The sequence below is a fragment of the Colius striatus genome, chromosome 2, assembly GCF_028858725.1.
Source record: "Colius striatus isolate bColStr4 chromosome 2, bColStr4.1.hap1, whole genome shotgun sequence".
Taxonomy (NCBI): domain Eukaryota; kingdom Metazoa; phylum Chordata; class Aves; order Coliiformes; family Coliidae; genus Colius; species Colius striatus.
Genome location: NC_084760.1, coordinates 94,034,601 through 94,051,308, shown reverse-complemented (window position 1 = coordinate 94,051,308; position 16,708 = coordinate 94,034,601).

The following is a 16,708-nucleotide window of genomic DNA, read 5'->3' as shown; positions in this document are numbered from 1 at the left end:
CCTCGGCGGGGTGTGGGAAAAGTCCGGTTTAGGGGGCGGCGAAGGGCCAGGAAGAGGCGCGGGGGGGGCGGGTGGGAGCCTCGGGGGGCACCGAGAGCCGGGCTAGGCGGCGAGGAGTGTCTCGCCCGCCCGCCTCGGAGCCGGCGATGCGAGTCCCGGGCTGTGCATGCTCTGCAGGGGAGGGGAGGGGAGGAGGAGGAGGAGGAAGAGAAGGAGGAGGTGCCGGGAGGAGGGGGGCCAGAGCCAGAGCCGGAGCGGGAGCCGGAGCCGCTAGCCGAGGGAAGGTGCTGGGCGCAGAGAGTCCGCGGAGTGCCCGCCCGGGGGAAGCGGCGAGGCTGCGGTCCGGAGCCGGGGACACCAAGCACGGCACGGCGGTGGGGGTGTAACCGGGACGCCCGTCTCTCTCGCCTCCCACGCACCGTGCAGGGGTTCAGGCCACTTCCCAGCGCCCCCGAGCCGAGCGCGAGACGGGATGCGCGGGGCCGGGCAGCGCCGGTGCGAAGTCAGCCCGCACCGCTGCCGGTCCCCATCCCGGTCCTCGTCCGGCTCCAGGGTGAGGGGAGGCCATCGTTCAACAACACACTGAGGAGGCTCAGACATGACGGGAAGATTAATTTATCCAATTGAAACAGCAGGGGGAATTCAGGTAGGTGGAATTTAATTACTGGATTTGGAAGAGAAGATGCGAGTCTTCTGAGCTGTCAAGAGCACTTAAAAAATAAAATCATAATCATCAGCTGTTGTATGCCAGCAGCAGCGCCGTGCTGGGCTGTGGTCCTGTGGGGCTGGCCCTCGGCCATCATCCCTGTCCTGCCAGCTTCACACGCAGCCCAGCACAGCAGGCCTGTCCACACTGGGCATCCAAAGTGGTGAATGCAGATATTGCTATGGGGAATAAAACCCAAACAAGAGAGCAGGACTTCAGAAAAGAGCAGCGTCACCCAGCTGTCCCCACTCACCTGCCTGAGTCGCTGCTCTTCGGATCCCACCAGTGACAAGTATCGCACGAGCTAAGCAGAAGACATTAGAGAATAAATTAAGTATTGGAGCAGATGTGAGTCATTCATGTTAGCACAAAAACTGTAGAACAAACCCCATAAAAATGGGTATCCATGCATAAAGTAACATATGGAATGAATTGGCGATAAGATGTCAAATGCTGGAAAGTCCGATGCACATGTTGTAAACAACCTTTTCTCTGCATTTGCCACACACTCCTCCTGGTTTTATTATTTCCTGCAGTTGTTTTCTGTCACTTGCTAATTTATCATTGGTGATCTTCATCCTCTGTCCTCCCCTGATTTATTTCCAGGGCTCAGTAAGCCCTTCTCCCCTAGCATAATCCACTCTTCTCAGGCCCAACATTCACAGAAAGATGCCCAGATAAAAATTTCATTAGCATCCACAAAAAGGGACAATTCTCTTTCCTTGTTTTAAGGCTGTCTGACTTTGAAATGCCTTTACCAAAACAATGAAATCCAAGTCTAGCAGGCAGGCTTAGGTTGAACTTTGGTGTACAACATCAGCGGTGCAGCCAAGCAGTGGCAGAACTAACAGGGTGGGAAGAGAGCAGAAAGCCCTCGTACTCTATGAACCACTGGCCCAATGTGGTGTGGGAAGCCTGTACCAGCCTGAAAATGCCACCTCTTTACTATCATTCGTTACTCAAATTAACCTTCCTCGGCCCTGTGCTCAGAATAGCTGGGCCACCATAGACTCTAAGGCTATGAGACATCTCTGCACAACCTAGAGGGGAACCACAGGTGGACACAGGTGTCACTCACTTCCCTAAACTGTTGCTTTATGCTTTCTCCTGAGAGCTAAGGTGAAGCACCAAAGCAACTTTCAGCAGCCAAGGCATGTCAGTGGTGGCTTATAGTTCTTGTCTTACCTTGTGCCCACCCCAGCTATTGGTGTGGGCTGATTGAGGCCTCTCACATACTTGCCTCTAGACCCTTTTGAGGAGTAGCTTTCTGACCAAAAATATCATCTTTCCACAAGTAAAAAGTAGCCACTAACGTTTTCCTGGCTGGGACAAAGTGACCTCGACTGCTGTTACACTGTTCCTCAACATGTTTGCAGAGGGTGCTGGGCTTTTTCCACCAGACTTTGCTCCATTCTAGCAGAGCTTTTCCAGATAAAGGCACCTGGGTGTTACCATTCAAAGCTGGATTAAAAACCTCGTCTGCTTTGGTAGGTCAGACTTTCGGCAGAAGTTATTACAAAATATAGGGGGGAAGCATAGGAAGTAGCAGGGAAATACATTACAAATTAGATTACAGGTAAGGTAATAAATAGGACGGACCTGACAAAAATGCAATCAGATAATACTATCTTATTACCTTGAGAAACAACTCCCTCTGCTGAGGGAAAGCTTTATTGGCAGGGCTCTGCACAGTGATGAATAACCCACCGTGCCCGGCCGAGATAACAGGCAAGGGCCTGGCTCTTCCCCACTGCCTCTGCCGTTACAGCGAGGAGTGGGCAGCACCAGGGTGACACTGTACACACCCCTCACTGCTGAGCTGCTCTGGGCAGGGAGGCCATGATGAGACAGGACATTCGAGGAACTCTAGCGATGCAGGCAATCTCTGAGAAACTATATTCCTCCCATCCCTGCAGGTATGTGTGCTGGGACAGATAATATATCGAGCAGATCATGATAACAGCTATTCAAATAGAGTACAAATGAGACAGGAGTAGAAATCTGTAGGTTTGGAGTTATTTGAAGGCATAGACTCGTATAGAAATCTGACTGCAAATCCATTGAAACCACCGCAATAAAAAAACAACTCTTCTCTTGTATTACTGATATCCATATCTTTCCCATTTTTCTAATTTTTCATCTGCCTATCTTAGATGCTTCACAAGCCAGGTCCATAACATACTGCCTGCTTCAAAAAGAGCAAAATTTAAGGCCAGTGGTACAGCCAGAGGCAAAAAAAACCAGTCCAGGAAATGGATATTTGGCATTTGTGGGTATCAGCATCGCAACGTTAATGAAAGTGATTGTTACATGTGAGCAGAAATAGGACATCATTTCTGAGTGGAAGAGACAGTTGCAGCCTCAGGTGATGGCCTTTTGGGGTCTTGCCATTAAGAAAGGGGAAAATAGCTCTTCTCACTATTTTAAGGGCACCTGTAAAGCACATTTCAAGGGAATTTATTCTCACCAGATCTATGAACCAGCTGGACACTGCAGTTTTTACTAAGAAAACTCCTGGGTTTGAGTTTGGGTCACATCCAAGATCCCATCCACAGAGGAAAAAAAAAACCCACATGCTCTGGCAGGAGGGTTGGATCTTTCAAGGTCCATTCCAACCAAATCACATCATGTGATTCTGTGATTTCTTTTCCAAAAGGATCACAAATAGTTTGCAGTTTGTTCTGGAAAAGTTGGAAGGAACTTCAATAGATACACAATCAAGAAGTGACGAGAGAAAAGGATCAAAGCTTACCCTTAACTTGGGATGCTGAGGAGGTTCAGCTGAACATCATGGGTTACTGTAAGATGAGAAACCACACCAAGCTCAGGCATAAAAGGTCCTTCTAGGACATGGAGCCCTGCTGCTAGGGGAGGATTTGGTACCATCAGTGGTTTTCGGCAGCCCAGCTCTTACTGCTGTTTATGGCAGCGCAGCTTCCTCCCTGAAGGGGTGCTGGTTGTGGTATCAGATATATCAGAAAGGATGTTTGTTTGCAAAAAATAAGAGCTCAGCATTTGAAAGGGTCAGCACAGCAATATGTGGTGACACAGGGAGATGGATTTCATTCAGTGGTCAATGGTATCTCTGCAGCCCTGCTCTAGGCTGGGGGAAAGAAGGTAATAAATATAGAAGTTTGCATCCCACGCCTGGAAGAGGGTGTGCCACACTTACTGAATTTAACCACACAGAGGACAGGGCTCAGAGAGGAGAGAGAGCATATTGAGCTGCTTTCCCAAAGAGCTGCTTTGGCAAGTGCTGGGCATTGGCATGTTTCACAAGCAGCCCAGCTGTCCCTTGTCATCGCCCAGCAGCCCAGGTGCCAGCCTGGGTGCAGGGCCTCCAGGAGAGCAAGCCAACACATGCACCGGGCCCAGGCACCACCCCAGCAGCCTGACCTGCTGCCAGGGGATGACTCAGAAACATTTGCTACTTGTCTAGAGGTGGAGCTATGCCTCGAATGCAGTCACCTCAGTGACTTTTCCACGTTTATATTTAATTCAGGAACAAAAATCCCTTTTTGGATCTGTATCTGTTCAAAAAGCCTCCAGGTCATTTGGTCCTAATCCAGTCAACGTAGGCAGAAGAGGAGAAGCCTGCAAGTCCTTTGCATGGGACCAAAGAGAGATTGTTGTCTATCGTGCGGGTCCACCAGCTCTGCAGTACTTGTCACCACTGTGCCTTGGCCTTGTGGCATGTTGTAGCAGGGGTGCAAGTGTGTACAGAGCTGGTGGTTTCTAGTCACAGCTACCATCACATACAGCCCTCAGGGTTGTGAACAACACTGAGGACTCCCTGCCACCTCAGGCAGTACCCTACCATCTCAGAAAGCAGCTTTCATGGAGGCTGTTGAAGATACTGTGAACATTATCCCACATTTCTGTGGCAGATAAGCTCTGACTTTGCTTTTGTGGTGTAGTAAAAGCCAGAAAAAAAAAGAAAAAAGAGCAGTGAACAGTTCTCCCTGTGTGCCCTCAGAGAAGACCACAAATGTTAAGAGACATCTCTGGCCCAGTACCAGGAGAACTATAAGTTAAAGTCCTTTTGAAAAGTAAAAGCATTTTAGTTGGCTGCCTCCTTTCCCTCACTGAGATAACAGAACTGTACCTAGTCCTACATCTGCAGGATCAAACATGAAGCTGTGAAGCATTCATCTTCTCCACTTGGCCGATGACATTGCTCTGCACCCTCTCACCTACTGCTGCAGCCAGAAAGGGAAATGGAGGAATTCCTTTCTGAAGGCTTTTTGCTGCTACCAGAGTTGCAAGTAGATCTTTTCAGGAACTGTAAAGGTTGAGGGTTTTTTTTCTTTTTAATTAAACCACAAGCATCCTTCTCTAGCAAACTTGCCATGATGGGTTCTCCACTTAATTAAAGGTTTAAGCTGTCAGGAAATGCTATTCATAAAAAAAATAAAGAGGAGAGCTACTTTAATAGCATTTGTTAGTTGAAGTTTTCATTGGGTCATCTTCAGGAACACAAGCTACTCCTCAGGTAGAGGAGCACCAACACATATCCAGACGTTCACTTACAGTTTCTACAAGTCAGGCTCCCACCTTCAGCCTGCCTTCTGTGGTACTGATGGGAGAGGCAGGGCTGATCCCCTCACCATTGCGACAAACACAAAGACTTTGCCAGAGTAAGACTGGAGGAGAGTGGAGGGATTACTTGCCTACCACAGGGTATTATATCTTGCATCTTTAGCAACTACAATCAAAAGAACACTCACTCACACTTGTGTTTAGTTCACATTGTCACCAGTCTTTGTCTCCACTTGCTGGAGCAGAGGTTTTTCTGGATTAGGTGCAGCCTTTTTACTGGCTCCCAGCATTTCCAGGTGCCCGATGGTGTGCAAACAATGTCCAGAGCAATGGGAAATTTGAAGTGACACACATTGATTTCAGTGTGTCGCCTGGGAATATATTAGGGAGCACAAAACCAGAGCCCCTGGGCAGTGCTCTTCCACTGTTATCACCTTCAGTACTATTCACTGGTTGCTTTTGACCAGCCCTGCTTTTGTGTAGCTTATTGCCACCACAGAGTTAAGTCTTCTGGGTCCTGTCCTTCTCCAGATGTCTTTGGTGGTTGATAGTCTCTCCCAATGTACCCCAGCACAGGCGTTTTCTGGGAAAAGCCCATGAATAAGTGGTGGCTGCTGATCCCACAGCCTGTTTTTTTTTCTGTTTTGGCCAGGCAGAAGCTGTCTAACTCCAAATGACTGCATCAACAGCCAGTGGAAAGCCATTGCAAATGGCCATGAAAGAACATTTGAGACAAAAGTTGCAGCAAACGATCAATAAGCAAACATAGCACAGGACAGATGAACCTTTACCTGCAGCACCTGAGCCTGTAAGGTCTTGGGCACCCTGCATTCCTCAGCACAGCTCTGGCAGGCACTCACACTCCCGGGGGACACCAGTGCTGCTGTAACTCTGGGAAACAGAGCTGCTCAGCTGCCTCCCAACCAGATGTGCTCCTGTGTGCTTGCACCCATGTGCACATCCTCCGCCTCATCCATCTCTAAGAGACCTGAGAACTCTCTTAGAATTCAGACCAAACCCTTTTGTTACTTTCAATATGCTATTATCAGCCCTTTTAGCCATCTGTGGGCCTATATCCCTTAGACACATTCAAGCCCATGATTTCGACTTGGACAGGTGACACTCAACAGAATAAAGAACAAGTCAGGTGATGGGTGAGAGAACACATTAACCAAAGTAAAGCTTTGTCCTTAAAGCACTTTTAATGCCTCTGTCCTTTTGTGTGCAGGTGTTAAGCAGACCTCGGAGCCAAATCTCTGCTCCTGTGATATGTAAGTGTGGCTTGATGCCAACTGGGATTTAGGCATCTATTAACACAGCTGGCAATATGTAATGTTGCACCAGGCTTTTTGTGGGAAGGAGCACTTCTGTGGCTCGATGGAAAGTTCAAACCTCATCTTCCTCCTAAGAAATGTTTCACAGAAACAATTCCTGACTGTTAATCCCTCTCCTGAGGGATCCAACATCCGCAGAGTGAGCCACACGCCACCTAACTGCTTTAGATTTCAATCCCATTATTTAGGTGATGTGTCTAGGAATAGACATTTTTATATACAGTCCAATGCTTTGTGTGAAGATGGAGTGATTTATATTTGGTCCAGCAACCTCTTACTCTCAGTGCAAAAGCTCCAAGGGGCTAACAACTAACCCCACATCTCCTTGAAAAATAGTTAAAAGCAACCAGCCACTCTATGCAAAAACAGTGCATAACATCAGGTCTACACTTGCTCCATGTCAATCTTTTCATGGGATCCACTATGACCTCCTACAGGAAAACACACACGGTGCTATGCATCCTGCCTACCTACACAGGAACAAAGCTCTACCTGGAATGTGCTCAAAGTGGATTAACATCTCATTTCTCATCACCAAATCATTGCTGTTGGTTAGAAAGCAAAGCACAGCAGCTTGGTTTCCCCACTAGCTGGACAAAATTTCAAGGCTGCTGTTTAGAAAACAAAGTAACGTTTAATTGCATACATTTGTTTTGCTCTTATTGAACAGGAACAAGTTAGAAGTTCAACAGCATTATTTTTTCTTCCCTGCATAACATCTCATTAATGCATTCAAACCTGTTAGAATTTGTTAGTCCCAGAGGCTCTTGTTGAACCAGAACGATCAATAGATGCAAACAGAGCAGGTAAAGAGGCAATCAAGGTCCTAGAAAGTTGAAATATTTTCCATTAAGACACCGTAATAACTTCCCCTGAACAAGCATTTCAACAGCCAGTGCTATGAGCAAGGGGACATCCTAGGTAGGAGCAACTCAGGCGAGACACGCAAGGGAGGAAACGCATCTCAATTTAACCACACAGAGCAAAATGTGATCTGGACAGCAAGATGTGCCCCAAATAGCTTGGGCTATCCCAGACAGGAGAGGCATTTCACAGGAAATTCTGCGTATGGGAGATAATTGGAGGAAACAGCTCCAACGGTTCAGGTTCTGATCGCCTTGCAGTAATGAGCGCGCAGACGATGCATATGCATGAGAACATAATTAAGAGTGGTAAAACCTGGAAGATTTTCAAACTCTATGGCAATTACCAACTTAAACACACAAAAAATTAAGATAGCCCTATACCCAAAGGAAAGTTATTATTCAAAGTGCCTTGCCTCATTATAGTTAGCTAGAGCTCAAACAGCAGGCTAGTGAGCAGGGGAGCGCTGCCTTCCATTAGCAGCAGGTGCTCTCCCTGGGACAGAGGCAGGATGCTGACATCCTTCTGCTCTTGCTGAGACATCTCAAGCGGTCCCAAAATGCTTTATCAGAACAAAAATAGAAAGTGGAGGGCACACATGACTGGCAGCTTGGGATCCCCTGTTGCTCTTTGGGCCTCTCTGGTGAAGAGCAGCCATGGACAGAGAGCTACTCTGTGTAAATAGATTCACTAAATAAACGTGGTAATTATACTGAATATTATTCTCAGTAGAAACAGCAGCAGGGAAATGATTTGCATTAGAAATGTGGATTATTCATGTAAATGAGAGTGTTATTTGTTTATAGAAAAGATTAAGTCTTGTCTAAAGACCTAGAACTCAGATATAAATAAAAGCTAACATTTAAGCAGCATCTTAAGCCTTTACTGTGCTCTGCTCACCTTTATCAAATTCATCTTCACAGGACTAGCTATGTTTTTCTCATCAGTCCTTTTTGCTACAGCTCAAACTCTCCTTAGTCCAGGGGATAGTTAATCTTCTCTAGGGAGCCTGGTTTGGCTGCCATTAAAGTATCTTTACAGGAATTCAGGCTTTTAATCTTTGTTTCAGCAAGCTGAGCCCAGTGGCAGGAGATAGAGGAGCTATTTCTAGGTGTGAAGAGCCGTACAAAAAGCCTGACTTGGAACAATGGATCCTTTCATTTTCCTCCTCCATGTACTGGATGCAAAGAGGGGCTCAGACCTCAGGCTGGCTCTGCCCTGCACAGCCCAGAAGCAGCCAGGAGTACCCTCAGTTTTGGGGGTAATAGTATTGTTAGGGCAGGCCAGCATAGCCTTGCGATCCCCAAGTGTTAGGCTGCTAATGGAGACGCTGTGTGCCCACTTCTGTCCCCCTGTGCCACCTCGTGGCATGCTCAGCCTTGGAGTACTTTCACCTTCTGCCTGAGCAATGCAGAAGGGATTAATCCCATTGCAACCACCTCCTATTAACAACAGGACAGCCTCATCCCTCACTGGAGCACTCCCAAGCCCAGGGTTATTCAGCCAAGGAGAAACACTGACTTAACACAGAAAGCAGGAAGGCAGCCTTAGCTGACACTGCAGGACCTTTGCCCTGCCACTCACCCCTGCAAAACAGCCAGCTCAGCTCTTAGGAAGGACACGAGCACCCAGCACAGGCTCTTAGACAAGCAGCTTTACCAACAGTCAGATCTTCTCACTAGGCTTTGCACTCAAGAACCTGCTAACTAGAGGGAGCTCTTCTTAACATCGCCATCTGTACTCTGAGCTGCATCAGAAGCAGCATGGTTGGCAGGCTGAGAGGGGGTGATTCTGACCCCCTACTCAGCTCTGGTGGGACCCAACCTGCAGTGCTGTGTTAAGCTCTGGAGTCCTTAGCACAGGAAAGATGTTGGACCTGTTGGACCAGGTCCAGAGGAGGATCACAAAGATGATCAGAGGGTTGGAGCACCTCTCCTATGAAGAAAGGCTCAGAGAGTTGGGGTTGTTCAGTCTGGAGAAGATAAGGCCACGGGGACCTTATTGCAGCCCTTCCCTACTTACAGGGGATTTATGTGAAAGACTAAGACAAACTTTTTATTGGGGCCTGTTGCAGTAGGACCAGGGGTAATGGTTTTAAACCAGAAGGTAGATCTAGACTAGACAGAAGGAAGAGTTTTTTATGATAGAGGTAGTGAAACACTGAATCAGGCTGTTTCAATCCTGGAAACATTCAAGGCTGGGTTGGATGCAGCTCTGAGCACCCTGATCTAGTTGAAGATGTCCATTCTTATTGCAGGTGTGGTGAATTGAATGACCTTTAAAGGTTCCTTCCAACCCAAACAATTCTGTGATTGTATATGCCAAATCACTGAGGAGAAACACTCTCAGCTGATCCTAACTTTCATCCCTATGCAACAGTGTAGGCCACCTACAGGTCTGTTGCCTCTAGTTACTTTAAATGATTTGAGAAAGGACACATCTGCCTCGCAGTGTGAAGGGCTCAGTTTCCTGTCACAGTAAGCTCTCCAGTGACAGCTATGTTAGTAGCTCAGGTTTTGGAACCTTAACTCAGCAAGACGATGTGGCCTTCTCAGCTTGCTTCAGCTGTTTCAAATGGTTGGAGCTGACAGAACTTCTTCGACGTTCTTCAAATTTATTGCAACATCTTGTGTGAAGAGTAGTGTTGAGGAATGGCATCCCCACGTGGCCTTTCCACCCAATTTCTCCTACAATTGTATATTTCCAAACACCCATGGACCATTAAAAGAGTTCCTTCTATTGGACTCGGGAATTTATTCCACAGCATATGAATTGTTTTATGTTAATTAGTCCCCTAAATTCTTTATATGCTTGGCTATATTAGTTTGATAGAGTATCCTATACTTTTTTACATTTGATACAATTGAAGCTCTGCAAAAGTCAGCAGTTTCGATTCTTGGAAATGTGTGCATATTGGGAAATACTGATGCAGATGGTGGAGGCTGTGAAGTACCCAAGTCTTTCTTCCACGCTCTGCTCTGCATGAGTAAAAGAACGGGCTGAAGTGGAAATTGAATTCTCAATAATGCTCATCTCAGCTCTTCAAAAATCATGTGCCCTTCAGATCCCATCACTTTGGAGATGCATAGGGCTATTTCTGTTGTATGTATTTGCCCAATGAGCATTGGGAGGCCAGGAATCATGATTCTCCACAGTCCACGAGGATGAGCATCTTAACACCAAGCTAACACTTCTCCAGCGTTGCCAAAAGACAATGATGGCAGAGCTGGCCACGATGGATGTGCTCAGCATGGGCATCATCAGAGCTTTGGAAAAATGATCTGTGACAAGTATGACTCCCAGTTAAAATGAGACCTCCAGTGGTCTGTTCCACCACTCTCATGGATGTGGTCTGACAAGAGACGGTTCCTGCACAACTCCAGACATCACCTTGCAGAGTTGGAACTAGAGAACAACTGGAGCAAATGTTGGTCGTGGGTTTGAGGCAAATACCTCAGTTTCAATCTGTTGGTACATAGAATCACAGAATAATTTTGATTGGAAAAGCCCTTTAAGATCATTGAGTCCAGCCACTAACCTCACACTGCCAAACCCACCACTAAGCTGTATCCCTCAGCACCTCAGCTACGCAGCTTTTAAATATTTCCAGGGATGATGACTCCACCACCTCCCTGAGCAGCTTGTTCCAATGCTTAATAACCCTCTCAGTCAAAAAGTTCTTCCCAGTCTCCAACCTAAACCTCACTCAGCACGAGCCCATTTCCTCGTGTCCTAGTTTTCATTACCTGGGAGAAGAGACCAACCTCCACCTCACTACAACCTCCTTTCAGGTAGTTGTAGTAAGTGATCATATCTCCTCTCAGCCTTCTCTTCTCCAGACTAAGTATCTCCAGCTCCCTCAGCTGCTCCTCATCAGACTTGTTCTCTAGACCTTTCACCAGCTCCATTGCCCATCTCTGGACATGCTCCAGCACCCCAATGTCCTTCTTGTAGTGAGGGGCCCAGAACTGAACACAGTATTCGAGATGCTGTCTCACCAGTGCCAAGTACAAGGGGACAATCACTTCCTTGGTCATACTGGTCACCAATCACTTCCTTGGTCATACTGGTCACGCTATTTCTGGTACAAGCCAGGATGCCATTGGCCTTCTTGGTTTCTTGGGCACACTGCTGGCTCATCTGAGATGTGTGTAATATTAAGGAGCAGGTAGGTAGAGTGCATGATGTTGGGTTGGTTTAGGTTTTTGTTTCCTTTTAAAAGGAAACATGATAAATTACAACGATCACCTAAGGTACCGAGAAGGGACAACATGGAATCTCATACTGAAAGATGTGCAGCTTTCAAGATATTCGCTGCGTCCAAAATGGCCTGTGGCTGTTTCCATGACCCTTTTTGTGGAAGGGTCATGCTGTGTGCTCCAAAGCTCTGCATTACCTGCTCCATTTTTAGAGGAAACAGGCTAATAGAGGGCTGGATGTAGGGACTAGAAGAGCAGACATGGCCTCAATTTCAGCAGCCATATTCCTAGCTAACCCTTCAGTTTTGAAGGGGGCAGGGTGAAACGAGAGGCAGGGGTAACAAGGCTATCTCAGGCATAACCCCACCATGCCTCCCATCCTCTGGAAACTCAGCGTTGATCTGCAGAGGCAGGAGGCTTCTGCAGCCTCAGCTCAGGCAAAAAAGCAGCATTGCTGCTGCCAGGAGCCAGGCTGAAAGCGCCCGGGTCAGGTTTGCTTAAGACCCAATTTCTCACTCATGAGCTCCAGCTCTTCAGCAGCACAGAGCTGCTTTCAAGCAATAAGTGGTTTATGTCTAGCTGCAGCGTATTTATGAGAAAGAAATCCTGCTTTTACCTGAGGAAAAAAACATACTTTAGAGCAACTACCTCTTTCATTTCGTCTCGCTTAATGAGCACCAGCTCACAGACGTCCTTCTTGTAGCCACGTTTGCAGCAGTGTGAGGATCTCCACATGTTTCCGCAGGGCCTTCGCCTCTTAACCCTTCCCTCCACATGAGATGAGTGCATGGCTCATTAGAAAGAAAACATGTCTTTTTAAAATAAGACTCTTCATAGCAATCGACATTCTGAGCCTTTTGAATCTGAAAATGTCATTCCCACGTTTTCCCATGGTTTGCTGTAAATATTCCATCAAATCGGACATCAGGAGAAAACTGGATTTTTAATTGATTGCTTTCTTAATGGAGATCCCTTGGGCTAGACGATGAGTGAAAATTTTCCTCCTCAACAGCAATACCAAAGTCAATTTCCATGATCTCACAAAACAGCTGAAAATTTCTACAAAGCCAACTTTGTTTTCAATCTGAGACTCTTACCGTGAATTTGAGCTCCAAGGGCCAACTTGACCATCCAGCTGTAACATTAATAGTGGTAAAGAGGGCATGGACTTCACCCAAGAATAATTTTCTATGGCACTTTTCACCACTTCTTCAACAAGGAAAAAAAGGTAGGAGATAAGCTCAGGTGGAAAGCACTTCTTTTGCCCAGTATCTGCAGCCACCATAACACCAGGCAGGTGCTTTGCAAGTGGCATCAGTCTCAGGCACTGCCAGGCTGGGTAGAATTAGTCAGGATTTTGTAGGGTTTTTTTCCTTTATCTGTGGAATGTCAGCTTGCTACATTACATAGCTGATCTGAGCAAAACAAAGGTCTGCCTGCATTGGAAGGGAGCACGATGGAGACATTCATTTCCCCAGAATAGGTAGTGTAACAAATCAATCCTGACTGCACTGATAAATTGAACTTCAAGCTTGGTGATACTGCTTTTCAGGTCTAATCCAGTGTAAAACACAGCAGGAAGGAAAGGCAAAGGCTCTCGTTAGCATTTCATTCTGCAAGGAGCTGTTCCCTGAGTAGGGGAGGAAAAGAAGCAAAAAAAAGGATCATACCTTTTCCCTTCTTTTTCAGCACAGCATTGCAACTATTTTTTAGGAAGGTGACGTGGGGTGTGTGGGTATTTGCTGGGGTGTATGTGCAGCTAGTGAGGTGCAGAAGAGCTACCCAGCAATCATTGGCTTCTTGCCAAGCCCTAAACCTTAAGATGGGGCCATAACTCCAGCTTCTGCGGTGCCAGTGAGAAAGAAGTGTTGCTTCTGGGAAGAATCTGTCTCACAGCAGCATGGGCATCACATAGAGCAGCAACACTGCGGTGCACGCAGGGAAGAGAAGCTGGCAAGCTGGGCTTCAGGAAGAACAGGTTCAGATCAAGTCTTGACTACAGAGTACCCCCATGCTGAACATAGGCAGATCAGTCCTCCAGGCACTTCTTTTTTCAAAGTAGATGGCAGGTCTTGCTCTCAACCTTGGGACCTGATCTTCCTCCCCTCAGCACTCCAGTGCTGTAAATAATAACAAAGGGGGGGTTTTGCCCTTAATTTTCTGAATCTGGATGTAAACATCACACCTGTGGGAAACTTGCTTTTCACCACTCTTCCACAGTGGAGTACGGAGTTGTATTCAGCCAGAGTTCAGCAGGACTAACACTGGGAGGAAAATCTCTCAGAGCAGAAAACTCAAAACATTGGCTTGGAAAACTCACAAAAGAGGTTTTAAAAAACAAAACACTTAAGGTCTGCAAAATTTAAAATCCCATAGTTTTAACTGAGGATCTTGGTGGGGCTGCAGGACTGGAGAGGAGGGGAGCAAGAGCTAGTGGACATTTGGATTTGGCAATGGCTTTGACTGTACATTTTCATGTTGTCTCTCCACTTCCATCGCTGCCCTGTGCAAAGATCTGTGCTGCTGGGACACCTTGCACCCACTCTGCTCAGTGGCCACTCTTTGGGTACTGCCTGCTCCAGGAAACATGCTTTTCCTTCCAAAAGCTTCAAAGTCCTCATTTTGATGGCTCTGGGGCAAAGACCACTTGCCATTTAGAGGTTCCTTTTGTGGATCATGGAGTTAAGATTACATGTACTGCTTAATAAGTAAAAACAAAGCAACATTATTCATTCTACTCAGAGCATCTCGTGGTATGAGCAAAGTCCACTAGCACAGGTTGGCCAGCCACCATGGTGGGTTGCACAGTGGCCACTTACAGGAATGTCTCCCAGCAAAGGACTGAATATGCTTTTAGGTAAGGCAGGAATCTTGTTGGCCCCTCTGTAAAGGGGATATGAAGAGGAACCTGGACGACTTCCTCTGTGACCTACTTTAGGTGGTCCTGCTCTGGCAGGGAGGTTGGACCTGATTATCTTTCGAGGTCCCTTCCAACTCTTGAGATTCTGTGGTTCTGTGAAATTGGTGGAAAGGAGAGACGTGACCTCGGACAGAGAACTATGCTGCCGTTGGTTCACTGTGCAACAGCATCTAGACCTTCAAATTTTAACTGATTACCCAGAAAGAAAAGCACAGATAGGCAAAAATACTTGATCTCAAACCTGGAACAGCTTGGTATCTCTCCAAAGGTGGCCATCCATAGCCAAGGGCAAGTGCTCCATGACCTTGGGATGATTTGCCTCAGGCTGATTTGTCCCCAGAGGGCAGCCCTTTCCTTTTTGCCTGACACCAGCTGTCAGGTCTCTGCCCCAGCTCCTCACTGAGGCCATGACCACTGCAGCCATGCTTATTGTTCCTGTAAATCTTAGCCCCTTTTTGAATCCCGTTAGGCTTGAGAGTAGAGCCTGTCATGTTGTCACTGGGGCAGAAGCCCTGAGCACGCAGAATGCACACAGCAAAGCTGACAGGTACCTGCTGTACCCCAGCTGCACGCTAAACGTGTGCACCAACTATATCCAGAAAACAAGAAATAACTCCAGCAGGGGGGCTGTGTGTTTGTGTGTGTGCACGCGCATGGATCTTGCAGCAACAAGCTCTAGCTGAATATTTTGTTTGCAAAGGGTTGATTAGTTCCTTTCAATTTCATTTCAGCTTTACTGTTACAGTATACCTCATCATCCAGCTCCTTTTCACACCCCCACCATTATTTGCTATTCTTATTCGCACCTGCCTTTTCCAAAAAGGCCCTGTATTAGCAATACTAATCTCAAGCCGCAGCCCCGCTTCTCTTTCATTTCTGCTAAAGCAATACCACCCGCTGCAAAGCTCAGCATCTCTATAAACACTGCCGTTACAAACAAATGCATCCTTCAGCAGCCTTTTAGACCATTTTTTCCACAATGCACGTTGTAAATGAGGAGTAATATATCTTCAGAATTGCCTAGAAAATGTTATTCTGTTAGCAGTATAAAAGCCTCACGATGTCCGAATAGGTGCCCTTGCCAAAAACCATTTTATTGTGAGCCAGATAATTCCGTTTGAATTGTACACGGTTTGGTATAATCATTCCAGTAAAGCATTCTTTACAATTCCGTAACTGCAAGTCACATGGCTCAATAAAGTTTATTGCTACAAATGCTTAGTGATTCATGGCATGGATGAATTGTTTCTTTCCTGGATCAAGTAATCAATAGCAAAATAATCTCCCTGCAATTACATCGCTCTGCATTAAAGAGGTGTGAAGTAAATAAGTACAAAATCTGATACAAAAATAAAACCCCAATGTGTACAACAAGAGTAAAAGGAACTGCAACTGGGAACTGGGCGTCCTGCACCACAGTTTTGCCCATGGCCTAACTATGAGCTATGAGCTATGTCCAGCATACCCTTAGCCTTAAATGAGTCCTGCTCAGCTGATCACACACATCGTGCAACGAGCCCAGTTGCAACTGATAGATTCTCAGCCCATCGTGTCCAACCAAGTCCTGCTGTGAACACTCTGTGCCCCCACAGAAACCCCCTGGCCAACCCTGGTGGTACCAGGGAACATATTTTTGCAGTGTACTGAAAAAGCAAGACCTAGGCTCTCTCTCCAGCAACCTTTTTTGGTTTTTCCAGTGTTGCTCCTGCACACAGTAAATCAGTGTTTATAACATCCCCCGCTGAGTTGAGCGCAAATTAAATCAGGCTAATTTAGTCTGCACCATCCTGCTCAGCTGCAAGTCACAAAAAGAAGCAGAGGCATGACAGTTGGGAGGGAGCACGTGCCTTGTGCCTGGATGCTAAGGGAGCCTCCTGGGGAGCCCTGTATGTCCCTGCTCCTCCTCCTCTAACCCACTCTACTTTGCACATCCCAACCCTGCAGCTTCAGTGACACCATGGTAGGCCACTCGAAATAAAAGACAGGTGTGTCATCTGTAACAAACAAGTACAGCTATCTGGTTTCGTTGGTCCTGCACAGTTTTCTCATTAAAACAGTATGAAAATGATAGCATTTAGAACCAGACTGTTCTGGGGAATAAAGCACATGCTGTTGTTTTTACTGTTTAGTGGCTCCTGACTGGGAA